This window comes from Hordeum vulgare, chromosome 3H (assembly GCF_904849725.1).
Source record: "Hordeum vulgare subsp. vulgare chromosome 3H, MorexV3_pseudomolecules_assembly, whole genome shotgun sequence".
In the NCBI taxonomy this organism is placed as follows: domain Eukaryota; kingdom Viridiplantae; phylum Streptophyta; class Magnoliopsida; order Poales; family Poaceae; genus Hordeum; species Hordeum vulgare.
This window is the reverse complement of record NC_058520.1, coordinates 9,097,455-9,119,708: the sequence shown is the minus strand read 5'-3', so window position 1 is coordinate 9,119,708 and position 22,254 is coordinate 9,097,455. Positions and strand designations below refer to the sequence as shown.

The following is a 22,254-nucleotide window of genomic DNA, read 5'->3' as shown; positions in this document are numbered from 1 at the left end:
CGCCAACCGAGACGTCGTGAGTGAAGCAAACTCTTTGTCGTGCTATGTATCACTTCAGACTTATGTCTATTTTATGTAAGAAACTTATGTGTATTTTATGTATGAGACTTATGTGTATTTTATCTATGAGACTTATGTGTATTTTATCTATAAGACATATTCCTATATATTTCTATGCTGAGTTGGTTCATCGTGGATAACACATATACTACCAATAACTTGAGATTAAAAACAAAGTAAGATTCTGGAGATACATAAAATAAGATAAATTAAGATGCAGAGTTCATAGAAGAACTACATAAAGTCGTCGTCATCCTTCGATGATGCAGAGCTCTGGCCCTTCGACGAAGCGGTACTCTTGGCACTCGTTGATGCTGCCCTCTTGTCCTTGCTACTCGGCATGATGATATCGTCTTCGTCCTCGCTATCGTCAATCCTTAAAAAGGGATGTTTTACTCCACCTCCTCCGTGTATGTGCTGGCCTTTCTTCTTCCATCTTTCATTCAACCACAGAAGTTCCTTCCGAATCTCCTCATATGTCCTTGCAGGCCACCCCTTCCTAGCTAATGCATGAGCAACCTCATTCAGTAGTGTGTCACTACTGATGAGTTCGTCCCATGAAACTATTCTATTGTCTATCTTGAAATTGCTAGCCAAGCGTAGAAGGCACTCCGACATACCACTGTGAAAACTACGATCGAAAGGATAATGAGACATTTTGAGCACACTCCTTACGAACCTTGCTGTGGAGAGGGTTTTATAGGTGCCGAAGAGCGGGAAATAAATGGTGGGAAAGCGAGGCGGGAACAAAATGGCGGGAAAGCAAGGCGGGAACAAAAATGCTCAGTTGGTTCTTCGTGGATAACACATATACTACCAATAACTTGAGATTACAGACAAACTAAGATAGACCTTGCCGGAATTAAAATACAACTTGCTGAAATTAAGATACAACATGTTGACACAACTTGCTGAAATTAAGATACAACTTGCTGAAATTAAGATACAACTTGCTGAAATTAAAATAAATCTACTGAGTCCAGCGTGGATATTTTCCTTTTCCATCACCGGCTTCTTCTGCTGCTTTGGACGCACGAGTCCTTTCTCTCTTTCTCTCCCTCTCAGCTTCACGGGCATGTTCCCGCTGTCTGTAAACCTCCTTCAACTGAAGTTTCTCTTCTTGGTTCTTCCTTATCATCTCATCAATAAAAGCCCTCTGCTCCACACAGTAATCTTCCCACTCTTTCTTCTTCTCTGCTTTCTCCTTTGCTTCAGCCTTCGCGCGACACTCTTCCAAGTCCAAGCTAGCCCATGCACGGCGACCTCTTTCACGAATCTCGGTCACCACCCAGTCCGGCATTTCCATGTCAATCCAACGATAGTACATGCAGATAGGAGGAGGAGACTACAAAAAATATATATAAATATCAAGTAAACAATAATATCAACAACATATTTACTCTAGATAACTTGAGCATACCGGAGGTGTTGGAAATATGCCCTGGAGGCCATAATAAATTAGTAATTATTATATTTCTTAGTTCATGATAATCATTTATTATCCATGCTATAATTGTATTGATTGGAAACACAGTGCATGTGGGATACATAGACAAAACACTGTCCCTAGCAAGCCTCTAGTTGACTAGCTCGTTGATCAAAGATGGTCAAGGTTTCCTGACCATAGGCAAGTGTTGTCACTTGATAACGGGATCACATCATTAGGAGAATCATGTGATGGACTAGACCCAAACTAATAGACGTAGCATGTTGATCGTGTCATTTTGTTGCTACTGTTTTCTGCGTGTCAAGAATTTGTTCCTATGACCATGAGATCATATAACTCACTAACACCGGAGGAATGCTTTGTGTGTATCAAACGTCGCAACGTAACTGGGTGACTATAAAGATGCTCTACAGGTATCTCCGAAGGTGTTCGTTGAGTTAGTATGGATCGAGACTGGGATTTGTCACTCCGTGTGACGGAGAGGTATCTCGGGGCCCACTCGGTAATACAACATCACACACAAGCCTTGCAAGCAATGTGACTTAGTGTAAGTTGCGGGATCTTGTATTACAGAATGAGTAAAGAGACTTGCTGGTAAACGAGATTGAAATAGGTATGCGGATACCGACGATCGAATCTCGGGCAAGTAACATACCGAAGGACAAAGGGAATGACATACGGGATTATATGAATCCTTGGCACTGAGGTTCAAACGATAAGATCTTCGTAGAATATGTAGGATCCAATATGGGCATCTAGGTCCCGCTATTGGATATTGACCGAGGAGTCTCTCGGGTCATGTCTACATAGTTCTCGAACCCGCAGGGTCTGCACGCTTAAGGTTTGACGTTGTTTTGTGCGTATTTGAGTTATATGGTTGGTTACCGAATGTTGTTTGGAGTCCCGGATGAGATCCAGGACGTCACGAGGAGCTCCGGAATGGTCCGGAGGTAAAGATTGATATATAGGAAGTCCTGTTTTGGTCACCGAAAAAGTTTTGGGCTCATCGGTAGTGTGCGGGGAGTGCCGGGAGGGGTGCCGGGGACCATCGGGAGGGGTGTCACGCCCCAAGGGGTCTCATGGGCTATGGGAAGAGATAAACCAGCCCCGAGTGGGCTGGAATAAGTTCCCACTAAGGCCCATAAGGTTTGAGAAGGAAAAAACACAAGGTGGAAAGAGTTTCCAAGTGGGAAGGTGGAATCCTACTCCAAGTAGGATTGGAGTAGGACTCCTCCACCTTTAATTTCGGCCAAACCTTGAGGGTTTGAGGCTGCCTCTTCCCTCCCCCTCCCTCCTATATATACTGAGGTATTAGGTCTGATTTGAGACAACGTTGCCACGGCAACCCGACCACATATCTCCACGGTTTTACCTCCAGATCGCGTTTCTGCGGAGCTCGGGCAGAGCCCTGCTGAGATTAGATCACCACCAACCTCCGGAGCACCGTCACGCTGCCGGAGAACTCATCTACCTCTCCTTCTCTCTTGCTGGATCAGGAAAGCCAAGATCATCGTCGAGCTGTACGTGTGCTGAACGCGGAGGTGCCGTCCGTTCGGCACTAGATTGTGGGACTGATCGCGGGACGGTTCGCTGGGCGGATCGAGGGACGTGAGGACGGTCCACTACATCAACCGTGTTCACTAACTCTTCTGCAGTGCGATCTACAAGGGTACGTAGATCGGAAATCCCCTCTCGTAGATGGACATCACCATGATAGGTCTTCGTGCGCGTAGGAATTTTTTTGTTTCCCATGCGACGTTCCCCAACAGTGGCATCATGAGCTAGGTTCATGCATAGATGTCTTCTCGAGTAGAACACAAAAGTTTTTATGGGCGGTGACGTGCGTTTTGCTGCCCTCCTTAGTTTTTTCTTGATTCCGCGGTATTGTTGGATCGAAGCGGCTCGGACCGACATTACTCGTACGCTTACGAGAGACTGGTTTCATCGCTACGAGTAACTCCTTTGCTCAAAGATGACCGGCGAGTGTAGGTTTCTCCAACTTCAGTTGAATCAGATTTGACCAAGGAGGTCCTTGGATGAGGTTAAATAGCAATTCATATATCTCCATTGTGGTGTTTGCGTAAGTAAGATGCTATCCTACTAGATACCCATGGTCACCACGTAAAACATGCAACAACAATTAGATGACGTCTAACTTGTTTTTGCAGGGAATGCTTGTGATGTGATATGGCCAACGATATGATGTGATATATTGGATGTATGAGATGATCATGTTGTAATAGTTAATATCGACTTGCACGTCGATGGTACGGCAACCGGCAGGAGCCATAGGGTTGTCTTTAAACTAATGTTTGTGCTTGCAGATGCGTTTACTATATTGTTAGGACGTAGCTTTAGTAGTAATAGCATGAGTAGCACGACAACCCCGATGGCGACACGTTGATGGAAATCATGGTGTGATGCCGGTGACAAGAAGATCGTGCTGGTGCTTTGGTGATGTAGATCAAGAAGCACGTGATGATGGCCATATCATGTCACTTATGAATTGCATGTGATGTTAATCCTTTATGCACCTTATCTTGCTTAGAACGACGGTAGCATTATGAGGTGATCTCTCACTAAAATTTCAAGACAAAATTGTGTTCTCCCCGACTGTGCACCATTGCGATAGTTCTTCGTTTCGAGACACCACGTGATGATCGGGTGTGATAGACTCAACGTTCACATACAATGGGTGCAAAACAGTTGCACACGCGGAACACTCGGGTTAAGCTTGACGAGCCTAGAATGTGCAGACATGGCCTCGGAACACATGAGACCGAAAGGTCGAGCATGAATCGTATAGTTGATATGATTAGCATAGAGATGCTTACCACTGAAACTATTCTCGACTCACGTGATGATCAGACTTGAGATAGTGGATTTGGATCATGTACCACTCAAATGACTAGAGAGATGTACTTTTTGAGTGGGAGTTCTTAAGTAATATGATTAAATTGAACTAATTGTCATGAACATAGTCTAATGGTCTTTGCGAATTACGATGTAGCTTGCGCTATAGCTCTACTGTTTTATATGTTCCTAGAGAAAATTTATTTGAAAGTTGATAGTACCAAACTTTGCAGACTGAGTCTGTAAAACCGAGGATTGTCCTCGTTGTTGCGCAGAAGGCTTATGTCCTTAATGCACCACTCGGTGTGCTGCACCTCGAGCGACGTCTGTAGATGTTGTGAACATCCGACATACACGTTTCTGATGACTACACGATAGTTCAGTGCAAAATACTTAATGGCTTAGAAGCAAGGCACCGAAGACGTTTTGAAACGTCACGGAACATAAGTGATGTTCTAAAGAGATGAAATTGTGATTTCATGCTTGTGCCCTTGTTAAGAGGTACGAGACCCCCGACAAGATTCTTTGTCCACAAAGTAAAGGAGAAAAGCTCAATCGTTGAGCGTGTGCTCAGATTGTCTGAGTACGACAATCGCTTGAATCAAGCGAGAGTTAATCTTCCAGATGAGATAGTGATAGTTCTCCAAAGTCACTGCCACCAAACTGTGAGAGCTTTGTGATGAACTATAACATATCAAGGATAGATACAATGATCCTTGAGCGATTCGCGATGTTTGGCACTGCGAAAGTAGAAATCAAGAAGGAGCATCAATAGTTGATGGTTTGTAAAACCACTAAGTTTCAAGAAAGGCAAGGGCTAGAAGGGATACTTCGTGAAACGGCAAAACAGGTGCTGCACTAATGAAGAGACCCAAGATTAAACCCAAACCCGAGACTAAGTGCTTCTGTAATGAGGGGAACAGTCACTGAGGCGGAGCAACTCTAGATACTTGGTAGATAAGAAGGCTGGCAAAAGTCGAAAGAAGTATATTTAATATACATGATGTTGATGTGTACTTTACTAGTACTCCTAGTAGCACGATGGTATTGGATACCGGTTCGGTTGCTAAGTGATTAGTAACACGAAATGAAAGCTACGGCATAAACGGAGACTAGCTAAAGGCGAGGTGACGATACGTGTTGGAAGTGTTTCCAAGGTTGATATGATCAAACGTCGCACGCTCCCTCTACCATTGGGATTGGTGTTAAACCTAAATAATTGTTATTTGGTGCATGCGTTAAGCATGAACATGATTGGATCGTGCTTATTGCAATACGATTATTCATTTAAAGAGAATAATGGTTACTCTATTTGCTTGAATAATCACCTTCAATGGTTTATTGAATCTCGATCGTAGTGTTACACATGTTCATGATATTGGTGCCAAAAGACACGAGGTAATGATGATAGTACCACTTACTTGTGGCACTGCCACTTGAGTCATGTTGGTATAAATTGCATGAAGAGGTTCCATGCTGATGGATCTTTATACTCACTTGATTTTGAATCACTAGTGACATGCAAATCATACTACATGAGCAAGGCCTTGTTTTCATTGAGATGAAACAAGATAGTAACTTGTTGGAAGTGATACATTTTGATGTATGCAATCCAATGGGTGCTGAGGCACGTAGTGGATATCAGTATGTTCTTACTTCAATGATGATTTGAGTAGATACAAGAGTATTTACTTAGTGAATCACAAGTCCGAAATATTGAAAAGTTCAATTCTGTTTTAGAGTGAAGTTCGTCATAACAAGAGGATAAACTGTCTACGATATGATCATAGAAATGAATATCTGAGTTACGAGTTTTGGTACGCAGTTAAAACAATGTGGAAATTGTTTCGCAGTTCATGCCACCTGGAACATCATAGTGTGATGATGTGTCTGAACATCATAGCCACACACTATTTGGTATGGTGCATACTATGATGTCTCTTATCGAATTACCACTATCGTTTATGGGTTATGCATTAGAGACAACCGCATTCACTTTAAATAGGGCCTCGCGTATTTCCGTTGAGATGACACAGTATAGACTGAGGTTTAGAGAAATCTAAACTGTCGTTTCTTGAATGTTTGGGGCTTCTACACTTATGTGAAAAAGTTTCAGTCTGATAAGCTCGAACCCAAAGCGGATAAATGCATCTTCATAGGATATCCAAAACAGTTGGGTACATCTCCTATCTCAAATCCGAAAGCAAAGTGTTTGTTTCTAGAAACGGATCCTTTCTCGAGGAAAGGTTTCTCTCGAAATAATTGAGTGGGAGGGTGGTAGAACTTGATGAGGTTATTGAACCATCACTTCAACCAGTGTGTAGCAGGGCGCAGGAAATTGTTCCTGTGGCGCCTACACCAATTGAAGTGAAAGCTGATGATGGTGATCATCGAGCATCGGATCAAGTTACTACAAACCTCGTAGGTTGACAAGGTCGCGTACTACTGCAGAGTGGTACGGTAACCCTGTCTTGGAGGTCATGTTGTTGAGCAAGAGTGAACCTACAAGTTATGGAGAAAGCAATGGTGGGCCCGAATTCCGACAAATGGCTAGAGGCCATGAAATCCGAGAGAGGATCCATGTATGAAAACAAAGTGTAGACTTTGGAAGAACTACTTGATGGACATAGGACCATTGAGTAAAGATGGATATTCAAAAGGAATACAGACGATGATGGTGATAAGTCACTATTAAGACAAGCTCGACTTGTGGCAAAGATGTTTCCGACAAGATCAAACAGTTGACTATGATGAGACTTTCTCACTCGTAGCGATGCTAAAAGTCTGTTAGAATTATGTTAGTAGTTGTTGCATTATTTTTGAAATATTGCACACAGGATGTCAAAGCATTGTTTCCTCGACGGTTTCCTTGAGCAAACAATGTATGTGATACAACCAGAAGGTTTTGTCGATCCTAAAGATACTAGCAAGTATGCAAGCTCCAGCGATCCTTCAATGGACTGGTGCAAGCATCTCGGAGTTGGAATATACACTTTGATGAGATGATCAAAGATTTTGGGTTTGTGCTAGGTTTATGAGAAACTTGTATTTCCAAAGAAGTGAGTGGGAGCACTATAGAATTTTTGATAAATATATGTGGTTGACATATTGTGGATCATAAGTGATGTAGAATTTCTGTAAAGCATACAAGGTTGTCTGAAAGGAGTTTTCAAAGGAGTACCTGGATTGCGCTACTTGAACGTTGAGCATCAAAGATCTATGGAGATAGATCGAAAGCTCTTAATGGAAGTTTCAACAAGATGCATGCCTTGACAAGTTTTTGAAGGAGTTCAAAATAGATCAGCAAAGAAGGAGTTCTTGGTTGCGTTGTGAGGTGTGAATTTGAGTAAGACTCAAAACCCGACCCCGGCAGAATAAAGAGAATAGACGAAGGTCGTCTTCTATGCCTTAGCCGTAGACTCTAAAGTATGCCATGCTGAGTACCTCACCTGATGTGTGCCTTGCAGCAATTCAGTTAAGAGGTACACAGAGTGATCCAGGATTGAATCACTGATCAGCGGTCAAAGTTATCCTTAGTATCTAAATAGACTAAGGAATTTTTCTCGATTATGGAGGTGGTTAAAGAGTTCGTCGTAAAGGGTTACGTCGATGCAAGCTTTGACACTAATCCGAATAACTATGAGTAGTGAAACGGATTCGTATAGTAGAGTAGATATTTGGAGCATTTCCGAATAGCACGTAGTAGCAGCATCTATAAGATGACATAAAGATTTGTAAAGAACGCACGGATCTGAAAGTTCCAGAACCGTTGACTAAAACCTTTCTCACGAGCAAGACGTGATCACACCCCATAACTATATGGGTGTTGGATTCGTTGAAATCACATGGTGATGTGAACTAGATTATTGACTCTAGTGCAAGTGGGAGACTGTTGGAAATATGCCCTAGAGGCAATAATAAATTAGTTATTATTATATTTCTTAGTTCATGATAATCGTTTATTACCATGCTATAATTGTATTGATTGGAAACACAGTGCATGTGTGGATACATAGACAAAACACTGTCCCTAGTAAGCCTCTAGTTGACTAGCTCGTTGATCAAAGATGGTCAAGGTTTCCGGACCATAGGCAAGTGTTGTCACTTGATAATGGGATCACATCATTAGGAGAATCATGTGATGGACTAGACCCAAACTAATAGACGTAGCATGTTGATCGTGTCATTTTGTTGCTACTGTTTTCTGCGTGTCAAGTATTTGTTCCTATGACCATGAGATCATATAACTCACTGACACCGGAGGAATGCTTTATGTGTATCAAACGTCGCAACGTAACTGGGTGACTATAAAGATGCTCTACAGGTATCTCCGAAGGTGTTCGTTGAGTTAATATGGATCGAGACTGGGATTTGTCACTCCGTGTGACGGAGAGGTATCTCGGGGCCCACTCAGTAATACAACATCACACACAAGCCTTGCAAGCAATGTGACTTAGTGTAAGTTGCGGGATCTTGTATTACGGAACGAGTAAACAGACTTGCCGGTAAGCGAGATTGAAATAGGTATGCGGATACTGACGATCGAATCTCGGGCAAGTAACATACCGAAGGACAAAGGGAATGACATACGAGATTATATGAATCCTTGGCACTGAGGTTCAAACGATAAGATCTTCGTAGGATATGTGGGATCCAATATGGGCATCCGGGTCCCGTTATTGGATATTGACCGAGGAGTCACTCGGGTCATGTCTACATAGTTCTCGAACCCGCAGGGTCTGCACACTTAAGGTTCGACGTTGTTTTATGCGTATTTGAGTTATATGGTTGGTTACCGAATGTTGTTCGGAGTCCCGGATGAGATCCAGGACGTCACGAGGAGCTCCGGAATGGTCCGGAGGTAAAGATTGATATATAGGAAGTCCTGTTTTGGTCACCGGAAAAGTTTCGGGCTCATCGGTAGTGTACCGGGAGTGCCGGGAAGGGTGCCGGGGACCATCGGGAGGGGTGTACGCCCCAAGGGGTCTCATGGGGTATAGGAAGATATAAACCAGCCTCTAGTGGGCTGGAATAAGTTCCCACTAAGGCCCATAAGGTTTGAGAAGGAAAAAACACAAGGTGGTGGAAAGAGTTTCCAAGTGGGAAGGTGGAATCCTACTCCAAGTAGGATTGGAGTAGGACTCCTCCACCTCTAATTTCGGCCAAACCTTGAGAGTTTGAGGCTGCCTCTTCCCTCCCCCTCCCTCCTATATATACTGAGGTATTAGGGCTGATTTGAGACAACTTTGCCAGGGCAGCCCGACCACATATCTCCACGGTTTTACCTCTAGATCGCGTTTCTGCGGAGCTCGGGCGGAGCCCTGCTGAGATTAGATCACCACCAACCACCGGAGCGCCGTCACGTTGCCGGAGAACTCATCTACCTCTCCGTCTCTCTTGCTGGATCAAGAAGGTCGAGATCATCGTCGAGATGTACGTGTGCTGAACGCGGAGGTGCCGTCCGTTCGACACTAGATCGTGGGACTGATCGCGGGACGGTTCGCGGGGCCGGATCGAGGAACGTGAGGACGGTCCACTACATCAACCGCGTTCACTAACGCTTCTGCTGTGCGATCTACAAGGGTACGCAGATCGGAAATCCCCTCTCGTAGATGGACATCACCATGATAGGTCTTCGTGCGCGTAGGAATTTTTTTGTTTCCCATGCGACCTTCCCCAACAGGAGGCCTGAGGTACGCAGAAATAGATTCGGGCGGATCAGATTCATAATTGGCGCACATGAAAAACGTCATGCCCAACCAATCTGAAAAATCCGTCACCTCCTTCACCTTGCAGAGATCACCGCACCAACATCGAACTGCTTCCACACCCCGAAGCAAACTCGCACTCTGCATTTTCTTAGGCCTGATGCTCTGATCCGAGCAAGTCAAACTCATATTCACTGGATGATGGAGGAAGGAAGGCAGTGCTAGTGTTCTCAAGTGAGGCTGGATGATGGAGGAAGGCAATCCAATGCCTTCTTTTATAGACTTAAATGACCAGGAAGATGGCGGGAAAACGAGGAGGGAAATGTGGCGGGAAAGATTTGGCGGGAAATAAGAGGGTAAATAGTTGGCGGGAAAAGAAACGGGCAAAATTTGGCGGGAAAGGTGGTGCGAAAAATTAGGCGAGAATGGAGACGTGGAAATATTTGCGGCAACGGAGGAGGGAACAAAATGGCGTGGCCGATTGAGGGAATATCGGCGGGAAATGGAATAGGCAAAATAGCTAACGTTCAAAATACACATAAGTTTCTTACATAAAATATCATCGCGAGTGAGACGGATAGTTTGGATGCCCTCCTCCTTACACAACATAAAATATCATCGCGAGTGAGACGTTGAAAATACACATAAGTTTCTTACATAAACGTGGAAATGGAATATTTTTTTTGTGCGGGGAGAAATAAGGAGAAGAAATAGAGAAAGGAGATAAGGTAGAATGGGAGAAGGAGGGAGATAAGAAATAGAGAAAGGACAAGGAAGGAATAACAAAGAGAGGGGGGGGGGGGAGGGCAGGGCTGGGGCTGGCTCGTGGCCACTACTCGGCCACGGCTAGGCTGAATGCCCTATCGGCTTTCCCAAGGCCGAGTGGCAGTGGCCGGCCATTAATCGGCTTCCACGTGGCCGAGAGCCCCCTGTCGGCCTCGCCAAAGCCGACAGCCTCCTGTCGGCCGACACAAAGCCGACAGCCCCCAGTCGGCTACAGGGTGGCCGAGGCAGGTATCCTTTTGGAATTTTTGAATTTGGTGCATTATTTTTCAAAAAAAATAAAAAAATGCAATATTAAAAAAAATTAGCTGAAACGAGAAGAAAGGCTGAAATGAAGGCAAAATCCTTTTAAAAAAAAGAGTCGTCTTTAAACTATTTTCTTCGTCTCATTTCAAACGAGTTGACTTTTTTTCCTTATTCTGATCCAACTGTGTTGTTGAGACAATTGAAAATTGTGTTTACTTGTTCTGGAATCCTTTATCTTTAATTTGTGAAATCTTAGGATTTAGACATTACTTTATAACGTTCATCCTTCACCTCCCCGAGCTCGACGTCTCCCTGCCCGACGAGTTCCGGGACCTCGCCGAGCCCGTCAGGCTGCCGAGCTGCGTCCCCATCGAGTGGCCCGACGTCATGTCGGCGGTCCAGGACAAGTCCGACGCCTGCTACCGGTGGATGGTGCACCACGCCAAGCGCTACCACAAACCGGAGGCCATCCTTATCAACTCCTTCGACGCCGTCGAGCCGGACGCCGTCAGGGTGCTCTCTCACCTCGAGCCCGGCTGCCCTCCGGTGTACAACATCGGTCCACTCATACGGGCCAATGCCAGCGACGAACCGGCAGTATCTCCACCGGCAGTCGGGCTAGTCAGTCATCTTCGTCTCCTTTGGTTCCGGAGGCTCGCTGACGACGGCGCATATGCGCTCGGGCTGGAGCTCAGCAGGCAGCGATTCCTGTGGGTGGTGCGGAGCTTGAGCGACGAGGGGACCCGTGAGCACCAGCTACTACGAAAAAAAAAAAAAATGAAACTCCATGGGCACTAGCACCCATGGTTTATTGATATAGAAGAAGCATCCCTAATGAGAAACCAGAAATTCGTCCCCGACGTGGATCGAACCCTGGTTGCTGAAGACGCCACTGCGCTACTACGATGCCAAGAGCAAGAAGGACACCCTGGCCGACCTCCCGGAGGGGTTCGTCAAGAGGACCAAAGACGTCGGCAGTGAAGGAAGTGATTGGCCATGGCAAAGGAGGAGATCGCCATGACCGTGAGGGAAGTGATGGTTGGCCATGGCAAAGGTGCGGAGGTAAGAGCTTAAGATGGCGGCGCTGCAGAAGGTGGCGAAGGAAGCTTTTCTTGAGGGGGGTGCCCCCACGACCGTGCTGGATGAAGTGGTGCGCAAGTGGACATGTGGCAAGTATTCCTTGGTGTCAGCAAACCTACCAATACATCTCGCTACGAATGGTTGTGCGCATTGTAATGATTTTCCTTCTTTTTCTTAAGAAATAGAAACATCTCGCTTCTTCAATGTGGTTGTATGCCATTTTTGAGAGTGGATTTTCCATTGTATATTTGTAAGGTCCATTTTGCATAGAGTATGTCTACATGGCCAGGTGAACACTGGTCTCTCGGCAAGTTAGGGTTCTAGATAAACAACTTATATAGTTTTTAGACTAACTTGACACCTCCAAAATAAATAGTGATTGGATCTATAACTATATGATATTACTCTTCTAAATTTTTCTTATTGCACTATCAGATCACATTGCCCCCTATAAGTCCAATATACATTGATTGTAAATTTCGCAGCTGAAAAGTCGCATTCCAAGCTAAATATTCCCTTTGTTTGCTCGTGGCGGCAGAGACTATGGTGCTTGCCGACAGTGAGGCTGGATACTGGAAAGTTGGAGAAGTTGATGGACATGCTGTCAGGACATGCCACTGGTGCGATGGTGGATGGCGCAAGTGCTGTCGCAAAGCATGGCGCACCGTCGGCTGAGACACCACCGTGTGGGTGTTTATTGAAGTTATACAAAATGATTTATGATCCATGCGCGCTGTGCACTTAGATTCTAGTCCAAAAGGCTTCCAGCCAACTTATACAAAAGGGATCACGCACCGTCATTTGAGTGATCAAGTTCTAGCTACGGATTATTTTTGCGAGCCACTCATATAGGAAAACATCTGGCTTGTTTGTTTCACTCCAATATCTCATAGAAGTAGCATATGTAGCTAAATAGTCCACTAAGTCTAAGACTTTGCTTTCCACTTAAAGCTATATCTCCCACACGTTGTGATGGTACTATATATATATATATATATATATATATATATATATATATATATATATATATATATATATATAGACGAGTCAACATGCGTGCGGCGTGCCTAGATCATTCGATTGTCATGTATGTAGTGATGAGTATATTACTGCACTCTGTAGTCATACTTTGTTTCTCTTCCCCTTCACTTCTCATGAAGAATGCATACATGCACACCGAGTGTGGCCCTTACAACAGGAATTATACCGGATGTTGCTGCATTTTGGCCTCGTGTTATGCACTGGTCCTGCTGGCCTCGTGTTATGCAAGATCTCAAGCTGAAATCCGCGAGTATTTACCCAAAAACTATCACATTTCATGAAAACGTGTTCAAAAACTATCATTTACTATTTTGTGTGAAAACTATCACTTTTTTTCTAATCCGTCGCAAAAAACTACCAAGTCGTGGAACCACCCGCTTCGCCCACTTTAAGCACGAATCTAACCGGTTGGGCCCACTAACAAGCTGCCACCGTGGCTATCCGTGCACTGCTGCGCGTGAAGAAAAAAGCATGAAAATCTGTCGATATGAATCTGCTTGCATGCTGTTGGGTAAATTAATTCCATCTTCCTTTTGCCTACTTATATAAACCCCCAAAAGAACACACCTACGAGTCTAACCAAAACCACCGTAAATAATCCAACGGAGTGGGTTTCTTTGAAACCAAGAGAGAGATTATTGAGAACCACATGTTGAAAACCATTGCTAATGGGGGTGACTTTTGTTGGCACATTCTCCCTGCTGTTAATACTGCTGGTGGCATCCATGTGGGGCTTAGAAATAATGTCTTTGAGATTATGGGTGTTATTAACAAAAAATTCTGTATGATTATTACTGTTAAAAATAAAGATGATGGTTTTTATGGCACTTTGTTGCTGTTTATGGTACTACCTACAATGAGCATAAGATTGAATTTATTGGTGAATTGCATGATGTCATGCTTCAGGTGTCCTATCCTGTGCTGTTTGGTGGAGACTTTAACGTAGTTAGATATGTTTTTGACAAGAATAATGAGCTGATTAATAGCCAGTTTCCTTATTTGTTCAATGATTGGACCAACAAATGGGGCCTTATGGAGATCAAAATTGCTAATAGAAGTTATACTTGGAGTAACAACCAAAGTGATCCTATTTTTTCTATGATTGATCGTGTTTTTGTGTCCACTTCGTGGGATGCTCGTTTCCCTTTGTCTGTTCTTTCTGCACTCCCTCGTGTTGGGACTGACCACACCCCACTTCTGTTAGATACTAAAGCTAGGAGGGTTACCTCCCCCAAACCATTCCGTTTTGAGAAATGGTGGTTAGACTAGCCTGATTTCAAAGATTTAGACTGCAGTACTTGGGCTAACACTCCTTGCCGTAATGTGGCTGTTGATAACAGGCTGAATAAGACTAGAATTTTACGGAAGAAGATTAAGGGCTGGAGCATCAATATTGAAGTTGTTCTTAAAAAAAGGATCTTCTTCAAGAGTTTGATATCCTTGATGTTTTTTCTGAGACCAACCGGTTAGATGAGACTGATAGGACTCATATGGAGGAGATTAAGAAAGAGTTAGACGAGATCTGGAAGAAAGAAGAGACTGCCTTGTGGCAGCGTTCCAGAGATAGGAGTATTTTAGATGGGGACAAGAACAATAAATACTTCCATGCCTTAGCTAACCATCGTTATAGGAAGAATCATTTGTTTGAGATGAATGGGGATAATAGCCCTGTTCATTCCACAAAACAGATGTTGGAGGTTGCCACGTCTTTCTATAAAAATCTTTTTGGTTTTGAGCAGAAACACAATATAAGTTTGGGACCTTCCTTTTGGAAGGATGATGAATTGGTTACTTCAGAGGAAAATGAGGTGTTACATATTTTTTTCTTCTGAAGAAGAGATTAAAGAGGCCATCTTCAGTTCCTATGCACATGGTGCACCAGGACCTGATGGTCTTTCTTTTCTATTCTATCCGTTTTTTTGGGATTGGATTAAAAATGACTTCATGGCCATGGTGAGAGATTTTGAAGGGGGTAATCTTGACATTTATAAGCTGAACTTTGCCATTATTGTGTTAATTCCTAAAGAAGTAGATGCCAAGGATATGAAGAAGCCCAGACCTATTAGTCTGGGGAACTGTGCAGTTAAGATCCTTACCAAGGCCATAACCACTAGATTATCCCCTGTTGGGGATAGACTGAACTCTTCTAATCAAACAACTTTTATTAAAGGTAGATTTGTTCTTGAGAGTGTGGTGTTGGCTCATGAAGTTATCCACGGGATTAAGAGATCCAAAACCCAAGGGCTTGTACTCAAACTAGATTATGAGAAAGCCTATGATAGGGTGAGTTGGGAATTTCTTTTTGATATGCTGAGATCCATGGGTTTTGGGATCAGGTGGATCTCTTGGATTAAAAGTGTGATTCTTAGAAGTACATTCAGTGCCCGTATTAATGATGTCACTGGACCCTATTTCTTGGGTGGTAAGGGTCTCAAGCAAGGGCACCCCATTTCTCCCCTTCTTTTTAACCTAGTTGCTGATGTGTTTTCCAAAATGATGATTAAAGCTTCTCAACAAAATTTAATCTCGGGGCTTCTGTCTCATGTTGTTAATGGAGGGATTGTTAGTTTACAGTATGCTGATGATACTTTACTTTTTTTGGCTAACTCCAAGGACAAAGCCAAAAACTTTAAATGGATTTTATCTTGTTTTCAAAACCTGTCTGGGATGAAGATTAACTTTCATAAGAGTGACCTTCTTACCATTAATATTGAGCAAGAGGTTGCTAAATCTTTTGCCCAAATCTTTAGCTGCAAGATTGGTTCTTTTCCCATCAAATATTTAGGTGTGCCCCTTCATTTTGACAAGTTACATAGAGATGACCTGCAACCTATCATTGATAGGATTATTAGTTGTATTTCTGCCTCGTTGGGTCAGCATCTCTCTTACAGAGGTAAACTAATACTGCTATGTGCTTGTATAGTCAGTATTCCTGCTTACCTTATGGCTGTGATTAGGTTTTCCAAAGTGGGCATTTGATGCTATTAACTCCGAGATGGCCCATTTCTTCTGGGGGAATGTACGAGACCAACATAAGTATCATTTGGCTAACTGGGGCCTGTTTACCAGGAAGAAGGCATTTGGGGGCATGGGTATTCCCAACTTAAAAGAATTTAATATGGCCCTCTTAGCCTCCTGGGGGAGAAGGTTTGTTGATCCCCAATATAAAGATTGGAAAGAAGTTATCTCTTTCAAGTATAACATTGTTTCTCCTAATATTTTTTGGGCTAAAGCTGACAATGGCTCTTCCTTTTGCAAAAGTGTAACCTGGGCTTTAAATGCCTCTAGGAATTTCTATAAATGGACTGTTGGTAATGGGGAGCGCATCAAATTTTGGCATGACTTATGGTTTGGGGATTGTTCCCTCAAAGTTCAGTTTTGGGATCTGTTTTCCATTTGTAACCAACCTGAGTGCACCATTTCTCAAGTGTGGGATGGTGTTAACCTCAAACTATCTTTTAGGAGATGTGTTGACTATAGTGGTCTGATTAGATGGAATCAACTGCTGGAGATCATGCAGACTGTTAACTTAACAGAGACCCCTGATACCCTAGTCTGGATGTTGGAAAAGTGTGGGGTTTACTCGGTTAAATCCTTTTATCATACTATTAACTTCGGGGGAGTGGTTTCTACCATTGGGGAAAAGCTTTGGAAAATTCTCTCTCCACAAAAGATTCATGTGTTTCTTTGGTTGTGTGTCTATAACAAAGTTCTGACGAGAGACAATTTAGCTAAACGTAGAAATGTCAACAATCCTACTTGTTTGTTCTACAAAGAAACGGAATCGGTGCAACACCTGTTCATTGACTGTGTGGTTGCTAGATGTGTTTGGAAGCTCTTTACTGATTCTTTTCCATATTGCTATATCTCTTGTTTTAGGGATGTATGCGCCTTGTGGCAGCTGCATACAAAATTGCCTCTGCAAAATATGATTACTGTTGCTTCCTTATGGAGCATTTGGAGACTGATAAATGATTTTTGTTTCCAGGGTCGTTTTTGGAGAAATCTAGGTTGCGTCCTTGTGAAGCTTAGAGCCTTTCTTCAGCAGTGGGCTGTGCGTTGCGACGCCACACAGGACGGGGTTCTTCAGCTCATGACTAATTAAGCTGGACAAGTTCAGGAAAGAACTGTTGCATATCGCTCGGTCGTCGGCCTAAGGAACTGAAGCTCTAATAAAGTCTCGTCTGTAATATGTCCTACTAGTGATTGTATCTGAACTTTTTTCTGCTTTCTTAGAGTTTAGTCTCCTGGTAGTTTGCGTTTGAGCTGTTCTGGTGGTTATCATGGCTGTAAACTTGTTCGGTTCGCTGCTTCAATAGAATAGAGCAGGGGGAAACCCCTTTTATTCAAAAAAAAAATCCCATGGAGAAACGCAGGGGCGGACGGTGAACCACGTAGGCGAACGGCACGGCTGAGGCTCGCCGGCCACCACACGTGACAATGCTGTTGACGCCCGGGATGGGCCACCGAGCTTGCCAAGTGCCTGGCAGTGGCCGCGCTCATCACCTTCACGTCCACGACACAGTTGGCGCAGTTCCCATCGACCTCTCTGACCTGCCCCCGAGCGCCACCATCGAGACGCTCATGTCCGAGGGATGCGCCCGCTTGGTGCCGGTGCTGACCGGGCTTTCGTCGGGGCTCACGGAGACGACACGGCTGGTGGCCTACGTCGACGACCTGTTCGGGGCGGACTCGTTCGACGCTGCAAGATCTGAAATGTAGACGACCATCTTACCCAGTAATGTTAAACATACAAAGACTTACGAAAGGTTACAAGTTGACTAGATTTTTTTTTCCTAACTAGCCTCTTGCCCGAGCAATTCTACACATACATAACTTCACATAGATTTTACAAACAGGTGGATTTTGATTGAAGATTAAGGGGATGAGGGTCCCACCCCCTTGAAAATCAGGAGGGTGGTTAGTTAGAAAGAAAGAATCCTAATCAGCATGTAACCTTGAAAATGAGGTCTCACCACGCACACACGACCTGGCCGTTCATGTAGCTAACAACCCACACAAGTAGCACTAACAAACTTACATGCACATCAACAGCCCACGACCTTGGCAGCGCACGACCGCACACCACGGCTGCCCAACTGCTCGGCTGACGTTGCTGCTTGTTACTCTATGCGGACGACTCGGCCATCACCAACTGGCCACGATCAAGATTAGAGCTCACATCGATGTCTCCATGCCCGGTGACTTCCGGTGCCTGGCTGATTCCGTCAGGCTGCCGGCAACTTGTGCACCACTTCATCCAGTTCAGGTGAGCCTGACGGTACCTGGCTGATTCCGTAACATAAGCTGCTCGGCAACTTGTGCACCACCTAGGAATACTGGACTACTTGTCTGAGATGCTCAACCAAAAACATCTCACTTCTTCAATGTGGTTGTACGACATTTTTGAGAGTGGATTTTCCATTATATTTTTGTAAGGGCCATTTTGCATAGAGTATGTCTACATGACAACAGTTAAGCGCCACATAAGCAGGTGAACACTGGTCTATGGGCAAGTTAGGGCTCTCGATGAACAACTTATATATAGTTTTAGGACTAACTTGCATTGCCACCTCCAAAATAAATAGTGACTGAATCTATGACTATATGATATACTTACTCTTCTGAACTTTTCTTATTGCGCTATTAAATCACATCGCCTACAATCAGTCTAATATCCATTGAACAGAAATTTCACAGTAGTAAGACCGGTTTCCGAGGAGAACTACTGCTGCTGTTTGTTTGCTCGTGGTGACGGTGAGGCTCGCTGACGGTGAGGCTAGACATGGGAGAGTTGGAGAAGTTGATGGACATGCTGCCGGGACGTGCCGGTATAGGAAAGCTTCTGGACTGTTTGTTTCACTCCTATATCTCATAGATAGTATATTTAGCTAAATAATCCATTAAGTATAAGGCTTTGCCTTCCACTTAAAGCTATAGCTCCCACACGTTGTGATGTACTATATATAGACGAGCCAACGTGCTTGCCAAGATCATCCGATGACCATGTATGTAGTCATGGGTATATTACTCCACTTTGCGTGCAACTTCTTTGGTGCTAGTCATGCCTTGTTTCTTTTGCTCTCCACTTCATATGAAAAATGCATGCATGCATGCACGTCATGTGTGATCCTTACAGCAGGATTTTTCTTTTACAAATATACAATGATTGCGTATCATTATTTGCTGTTGGCGAGAACTAATCTAGTTCTTCCAACAAATATTTAGAAACAGAGGGCTCATATGAGAAGGTACAACACATGAATGCATACATGAGAAGGCGTGTGCATATTACTTACAGCAGGAATAAAATCGCTTGTTGCTGTATTTTGGACTTGTGTTATGCACTAGTCCTGCTGACCAAGTCAATGCGCAAGATCTCAAACCTAGAAACTCCAGGCTACAATACCTCTGTAGCCTCTATCTAACCACTTTCAGTTTGAGTCAAGATCCGTGCTATCCTTGTATAGAAATTTCTATTCTTTGTTGTTTCAAACAAGAGAAGATTTGACCTTGAATCTTTGCAGGCCAACTATACATAAGTGTCTTTCATTGAAATAGAATGTTTCCATTTTTTTGTGAAACATAAATTTTTCAAGAAGGGTTTGTAGGCTCCCACTTGGCCCTCTGGCTCCCCTCTTTTGCTACAAGAAGAGTTTCGTTTCAGAAAAAAAATCAAGAAGAGGCTTTTCGGAGGATTCGCCGCCGCCACGAGACGGAACTTGAGCAGAACCAATCTAGAGCTCCGGCAGGACGATCCTGCCGGGGAAACTTACCTCCCGGAGGGGGAAATCGTCGTCATCGTCATCACCAATACTCCTCTCATCGGAGGGGACTCATCACCATCAACATCTTCATCAGCACCATCTCATCTCCAAACCCTAGTTCATCTCTTGTAACCAATCTCCGTCTCGCGACTCCGATTGGTACTTGTAAGGTTGCTAGTAGTGTTAATTACTCTTTGTAGTTGATGCTAGTTGGATTACTTGGTGGAAGATTATATGTTCAGATCTTTGATGCTATTCATTACCTCTCTGGTCATGAATATGATTATGGTTTGTGAGTAGTTACTTTTGTTCCTGAGGACATGGGATAAGTCATGCTATAAGTAGTCATGTGAATTTGATATTCGTTCGATATTTTGATGTGTTGTATGTTGTTTTTCCTCTAGTGGTTTTATGTGAACGTGGACTACATAACACTTCACCATTATTTGGGCCTAGAGGAAGGCATTGGGAAGTAGTAAGTAGATGATGGGTTGCTAGAGTGACAGAAGCTTAAACCCTAGTTTATGCGTTGCTTCGTAAGGGGCCGATTCGGATCCACTAGTTTAATGCTATGGTTAAACTTTGTCTTAATTCTTCTTTCGTAGTTGCGGATGCTTGCGAGAGGGGTTAATCATAAGTGAGATGCTTGTCCAAGTAAGGGCAGTACCTCCACCCACATATCAAACTATCAAAGTAACGAACGCGAATCATATGAACATGATGAAAACTAGCTTGACAGAAATTTCCATGTGTCCTCGGGAGCGTTTTACCTCCTATAAGAGTTTGTCCAGGCTTGTCCCTTGCTACAAAAGGGATTGGGCCACTTTACTGCACCGTGGTTACTTTTGTTACTTGCTACTTGCTACGAATCATCTCACCACATAACTACTTGTTACCGATAATTGCAGTGCTTGCAGATATCACCTTGCTGAAAACCACTTGTCAGATCCTTCTGCTCCTCGTTGGGTTCGACACTCTTACTTATCGAAAGGACTACGATAGATACCATATACTTGTGGGTCATCAGTAGCCAACTCATCTAGGACTCCTCAAGAACCTTCCTAGATGGTAGAACCCGTTTTTAAACAGTGTGCCTCTAAGCTTAGTCTTATGGATCAAACCCAACCCCAAGTTTTTCACAAGTAGTTACAAAACAGCTATAAGGCCAAGCACCCGAAGACATGCCGGAAACGTGCGTCCATGACGACAAAGACAAGTGGATGAAGACCGATGAAGAACATACCTGGGCTACCTACTTAAGCAAAAGATCTCAACAATAAGCCTACATTGGCAAGCTTCAACATTCCCAAGAAAGAAGACCACCTGCGACGGTAGATCACCTGCCTTAAGGAAGTCAGGCATTTCCCCGTTGATGGGAAGCTACACCAAAACCTTGACCCTTCTATTCTAACACGATACATCTAGATGTCACTAACCAACGTGTGCAACCCCAGGACCAGCCTACAAATACACTACCTTGTCACGTATTCCGACTCAGGAATACACATGCAAGCCAGACCCTTGCGAGAACTTAGTTCACCAAGCCCTTGACCTCTAGTCGGGCCCAACACATTGGAAGAACCCCGTTCACTCTTAGATGAAGCTAAGAGAAGTATTCAAAGTTGTATCACGAAGCATTTCAAGACATACAGGAAGCAATCACATCAAAGAAGAAGCAACACGGGAACGCGAAGAGTACCTCAACCTGAAACTCGGTACCTTTCCAACGTCTAGCATAGGAATCCCGGGGACAAGATTCTTGTAAGGGGGTAGGTCTTTCACACCCTGTCTTTTGCCTCTCCTGACTAAGTCAACATAGCAAAAAACTTAGGACCAATTAAAACTTTTTCTCTGTGATATGATGCTTGAATTGATTGCTGATTGCTTGTGTTATGAATCACAAACTTGCTGCTACTCTCTAGACTCATCTCCTTGACCCCAAACCTTTGCCCAATGATCATGCCATGTGTGACATCCTCGACTTTTGCTACAGTAATTATTGTAATTAAGCTACAGTGATCAACCGCTAATGATGCCACGTCATCGAATTCCCATCTCAGACCCGCGTTGATTCGAGTCTGTCCGGATCCAAAATTTGAAAACAAAAGGAAAGTACTTTATCAGTTCATTACAAGTATCAAAAGAATATGTATATGAAAGAGAGAATTAAAAGTATGTATAATAAATTGTAAAAGAAAGTATAATAAAAGAAAGTATTTAAAAAGAAAAATTAGTTAGTAAAATAAATAGGAATGAAAACAAAATAAAA

At 43.6% G+C, this 22,254-nt stretch overlaps 1 pseudogene; it reads left to right on the top strand.

Moving 5' to 3' along the window:
• Window positions 1-22,254, top strand: part of LOC123441281 — a 91,375-nt pseudogene that overhangs the window by 35,998 nt on the left and 33,123 nt on the right.